The following is a 6,006-nucleotide window of genomic DNA, read 5'->3' on the forward strand; positions in this document are numbered from 1 at the left end:
TGGATTATTCCCTGAAGGCAAGAATTTTGAAGCTCCACCTCACATACTTTGTTGTCAGGAGAGATGTGTCCTTGGAAAATAACATCATGCTTGAAAGGGTGGAGGGACAGTGCAGAAGAGGAAGATCCTGGATGAGATGGATTGACACAATAACTGGAGTAATGAACGTAGGTGTGTCTGAAACAGTGAGACACAATGAAGCTCAGGACAGGGCAGAGTTCAGAGCTATTGAGTCGCTGTGACTCACCATCAACTCGATGGCCCATAACAACAGCCATTCTTCTTTATTCATTGTCCAACTTTCAGATGCATAGGAAGCAATTGGAAATACCATAAATTTGGTCAGGCAAATGTTAGTCGTTAAATGGACATCCTTGCTCTTTAACACAAAGGGGAGGTCCTTGACAACATTTTTCAAATGCAGTACGTCTTTCGATTTCTTGAGTGCTGCTACCATGAGTGTTGATTGCAAGAACCAAGGGAAATTAAATCATGGGTTACATCTAAGATGGTGTTAAGGCAGGGAGGGGTCGCAAGGGAACTTTCTGGCATAAAGGCACCATCTCAGTGGTAATGGATCTTGAGTCCCCAAGGTGAAAGCATTTATCAACATCTATTGGTAGCAGCAGCCAGGAAATCAAGAGACGAATTGCACTTGAAAAGTCAGCTGTCTGGGACTTCTCTAGAGTACTGAAAAGCAATGATGTCAGGCTGTAGACTAAGGTGTGCCTAATCCAGGCTATAGTCTTCTCAATTACATGCTATGAATCAGAGAGTTGGGCAGTGACTAGGGATGATAGAAAGATAAATGATGCCTTTGAGCTGAGGTGCTGGAGAAGAGTATTAAATATACCATGAACTGCTAGAAGAACAAACAAGTTCGTCCTGGAGAGGGTGAAGCCAGGCTGCTCTCTGGAGTCAAGGATTCTGACACTTTGTCTGACATACATTGGGCATGTTGCAAGGAGGAACTGGTCCTTGGAGATGGACATCATGTTTGGCATAGTGGAGGGTCAGTGCAGAATAGGAAGACCCTGGATGAGATGGATCAATTCAGTGACTAGGGTGGTGGGAGTAGGTGTGTCGGAGACAATGAGATTGGCACAGGATAGAGCAGGGTTTAGGGCTTTTGTACATAGGGTTGCTATGAGTTGCAAGCAACTTGACGGCACATAACCACAACATTGAGCTATAATTGTGTTTTGTATCATTCCATAGTGATATTTCAAAGCCTTCTGCTTTAGCCTTCGTAATTAGTCCAATGTATCTCCCCAGCCCCAGCCAATCTCTTCCATTCCCAACGACTAATGTCTTTTTCCCCTAAAGAGTGGAAACAAGAGCTCAAGTGTTCCACTCATGTACGAGAAACAGAAAACACAGAGATAAACAACGGACAACCAGAAATTATTTGATAAACATCTGGGCTGGTGGAACAGCAGAGGAGCCTGCGGGGAACTCCGCGGTCACATCAACCAGGGGAAGAAATTGCATCCTCCAAAAGTTGGGCTTAGCAGGCAGGGAGTTGCACTGGGAAGCCAAGGACAGAGAGTTTGGATCTCCAAACGGCTCCAAAGGACAAAGATACTCAATCTCCTTCCATGCAATTTTCAGCCTCTGAAAATCCACTGAAGGGTGAGCTATGAGTCGGCTCCAACTCAACATCAACGAGTTTGGAGTGAGAAAGTAGGATGAGGAACGAGCCTGAAGGTGAACTGATGCTTTTTGGATTATGGTGTTCATTGGTGAGCTCCACACTGTCCGCTGCCAAAAGAATGAGCATCCTAGGATGCTGTGTCTTCACGTCTGCACTTCACGCATGTCATCAGGAAGGGCTAGCCCCCCAAGAAGGACATCCTGATTGGAATAGTAGTGGGTCAATGAAGAAAGGAAGACCCTTAGTGATACAGATTGTCGTGATAACTGCAACAGTGGGCTCAAAACAAAAACAACTGGAGAGAAGGGGGAAGGTTTTTCCACGAAGCACAGGATAATTTGTGTTCTGTTTTTCAACAGACGTTTTTACAAGTCACATCAATTCAACGGCAATGAGCGGTGCGTGAAAACTGAGCTAAGGAGTCCTGGTGGCACGGCGTTAAAGCACACGGCTTCTAATGGAAAGGTCAGCTGTTTGAGCCCACCAGCTGCTGCCCCATGTGCGATCGATAAATCAAACTGCTTCTACAGAGAATTGTTGTTGTCAGATGCCAATCATTGTTGATGTCAAATGCCTATGACTCGCATCACCTTCTGAAAAACAGGCGGGATCCTGGCCCTATCCTTCACCAATCCTTACTATCTCTGCCAAGTTCAAGTGCATTGTTACAGTCACTGTGTCAACCCATCTGGTTGAGGCTCTTCCTCCCTTTCAATGACTCTTCACTTTTCCCAGCATGATGTCTTTGTCTAAGGATTGTTGAAGCCTGACAAAATGCCCCAGAGTATGTGAGACGAAGTTTCACCCTCCTTGCCTCTGAGAAGCCTCCTAGTTGCACATCCACTGAGACAAGTTTGTTCTTTCAGCAGACAAAAAGGGATGGGTATTTAGTGCCCCTCTTCAATGCCACAGCTCAGAGGTCTTGAAAGCCCCACAGGGCAGTTCTCCTCTATCCTACAGGGTCTGGAACGCCTCCTCTTACCACTGCACCTTTTTTATCTGTGTGATCTTAGGGTAATCCCCCTGCAACCCGGTTTCCTTGTTTGTAAAATCGAAACAGAAGCACAATTCTTTTGTGTTGATAGAATCTAACCATATTATGGAGACAAAACATGACTGTTCTAGAATCCCCACACTCAGTATGACTTCTGGAGAGTCTCTCACATCCCAAACCATCAGTGAAAGCACCAGGGATCCTGAGAGAGGCAATCATGTAGCCAAACTGAGCAAAGCTCATCCTTGACAAAGGAGGTTAGCTGGAGGAAACCAAAGCAGCTCCTTCTCTCTGGGGTCTGTGAGCACTGTATTCTGGTGTGTGAATCCCCTCACCTCCTCCTCCTCTCCTATCTCTGTTCTTGGTCCCTTCTAAGCTTCTAGGTCGCCCAGGATCAAACTCACCACTTGCAAGTGTGATTCATAGCAGCCAGAGCAGAATTGCCCCGTCAGGCTTCCAGCTGTGGGTGTTGATGTCACATTTATGGAAGCTGACACACAGTCTTCCCAAAGAGCAGCTATTGGTTTTGAATCACCAGCTGTTTGGTTAACAGAGAACTCTAAGGATCCGTTACTTTTACTCAATGCAATCAAGTTCTCATTAACCTGGGAGGAGATCTGATTGGTCCGCCTTGAGTCAGGTGTTCACTCTGGCCCAATCAGCTGAGAGAGAGGCTTGCATCATTTAGTGTTATTTCAAATAGGCAGCAGCTCTGAGCAATCTGGTTGGATGCTGAAGGCTGTCTGGTGTTCTCAATGGCAATGCCTTCCAACATGCTGTGCTCTGGGTGCCAATGCATTGGTTACTGGGTAACGAGGCCATTCAGGGAATTCAGATGGAAATGCATCAAGAAAACGGTGAAGGGTATTTAGGAAGCAGATGGCATAAATGGTTTGCAGTCAACCAGTAACCTAAAGGTTATCCATTTGAATACATCCGGCGGTGCTGTGGAATAAAGGCCTGGCAAACTGCATCCATAAAAACTAAAAACCAAATCCCATTGTGGTTCCATTCATTCCAGCTCATAGTAACTCCATGAGAAGACCCAATGGTGCAATTCTATGGTGTAACACAAGGGGTCACCATGAGCTGGACTTGACAGCATGAGCTTGAATGTACAACCATTTATCAACTAGCCTGGCCATGTGTTGCAACTGGTTTTGAGTCCCTGGATGCTGCCGTTAAGACTGCTAACCAAAAGGTTGGTTGTTCAGGTCTAACCAAAGCTACCTTGGAAGAAAAGCCTAGTGATCTACTTCAGACAAAGTGGTCATTGAAAGCCCCAGGGAACCAAATGGTCAAAACCTGTGTTAAAACAAAGATAAGAAGGGGAAAGGGCTGGGAAACTAGATGAAAGGAAACAGAACCACCAGAATGAAAACAAAGAGAATGTCGATGCAATGGCGGAAATGTAACCAATGGCAGCCAACAATGTGGTAGAGCCTGTTGAAGAGAAACCTAATGTGCTGTGTAAACTTTCATAGGATACATGATGAAATAGTAAAAACAAAATGTAGAGGGCACAGTTCTTTTTTCTAATTTTTCTTTTTATTAATACTTTAATGAAAGTTTACAGAAAACGAATTTCCATTCAATCATTGTAGCACATTTTCCTCCTCATCCCCTTCCCCATTTCGCTTTTCTCTTTAAAAAGATTCTTTCATTGTTACACAATTTCCTCCCTTCCCCAGTCCCCTAGTCCACTTTGCTATGTACCTCTTTTTCTGGACTGTTTTCATGCAAATAATACTTAATCATTATTCCTTTTAAATGGTCTTCCCCCTTCATCTCTTTAAATTCAGTATTCATTAATCACATCTCTTTTCTTAGTTTCCCCCTAATTCTCATGTCAGTCCTGTTTATAACAGTGCCATTATGCAGCATTTGTCCTTTTGTGACTGAGATATTTCACTCAGGATAATGTCCTCCAGGGTCACCCATTTTGTATAATACTTCATGAGTTCCTTGTTTTCAGTGCTGCGTAGTATTCCATTGTGTGAATATACCACAGCTTTTCTTTCCATTCATTTGTTGATGGGCACTTAGGTTGCTTCCATCTGTGCTATTGTGAACAATGCTGCAATAAACATAGGTGTGCATGAAAGCACATCTCTGTATGAACATTCACAGGCCCCCACGTATTGGCGTCAATGCAGCAGTAACTTGATTGGCTGTTGTACAGTTATTGCGATGGTCTAATGACCAGTCTGGTGGCCTAGTAGTAAGACACAATTCCAAAGGTATGTGGTTTGACTCCACCATCTGCTCTGCAGAAGAAGGACGGACAATCTCTTGTGCCATTTACTGCCTCTGAAACCCTGCTGGAGGGTCAGCTATGGGTCGGTTCCAACTCGACAGTGCACAACAACAGCAGTGACTGGTAAGGCTGTACTATTTGTGATGGCTCAGTGTCAACTCTGGCCACTCAGAGGGAACTTGGGGGACAGCTTCTTCTGAATAGATAGAGATGAGTCAAGCAAATACTGTTCACCCCACATCTGTACCTCCACTGTCAACCCCACTCTCCTCTCTGCCTAACCAGTGCAACCTCAGCTCTCTTATCTGGGCCCCACTCCCCCTCCTTCCTCCTTGAGCCCATCAAGGACACCTCCTCCAAAGAAGCTTCTCTGTCCACCCCAGGCTCTTTCACGCTGTGTCTGTAAGAAGCCAACATCCAGCTAGTTCATTTGGGACAGTGCACATATGGTCTGCAGTTAGGGGTGGAATCAGTCAGGTTTGGAGACAGGACAGTGGTGTGTATTCTGATGGATGTTTAACAACCAGCATTGTGGAGGAGAGAGGGAGAGAGAGAGAGACTGAGTCCCAGCATGGCAGAAACAGTTCCATCAAAAGCTTGCTGACTCAAATCCACCAGAGATGCCTCAAAAGAAAGACCTGATGACCTGAACACTCTATGGTGTGCCCTGCATACACACCTGATTCCTGTGGTGTCAATACTCCCATGATGGCCAATTTCAAGCTACCAACCTGACCCAAATCAACAAGGAATTGAGAAGAGATTGGCCCCATGTAAAATATGTAGTATTTTCACCACACAGATGAAGAAATGTAAATGACCCTATCCGCACCTCCCTTCCTGTGGTGGCTGCCGCATTGTTATTAAGCTAGAAGTGATCCCACAGGTATTTCCACCACCAGCAGGGTCAACCTTGGTAGACGGGGTTCAGAGGAACTGCCGGACTAAAACAGACTAGGACGAAAAGCCAAGCCATCTATTTCTGAATGTCAACCAATAAAAATTCAGTGGTCCTGTGGAAAGCATTGTGGCGCTTTCTCAAAAAGTTGCAAATAAAGATACCATTTGACCCAGCAATTCCACTACTGGGAATATACCCTA

Source organism: Elephantulus edwardii, unplaced genomic scaffold (assembly GCF_000299155.1).
Source record: "Elephantulus edwardii isolate Elephantulus edwardi_28Jun2011 unplaced genomic scaffold, EleEdw1.0 scaffold00185, whole genome shotgun sequence".
Taxonomy (NCBI): Eukaryota; Metazoa; Chordata; class Mammalia; order Macroscelidea; family Macroscelididae; genus Elephantulus; species Elephantulus edwardii.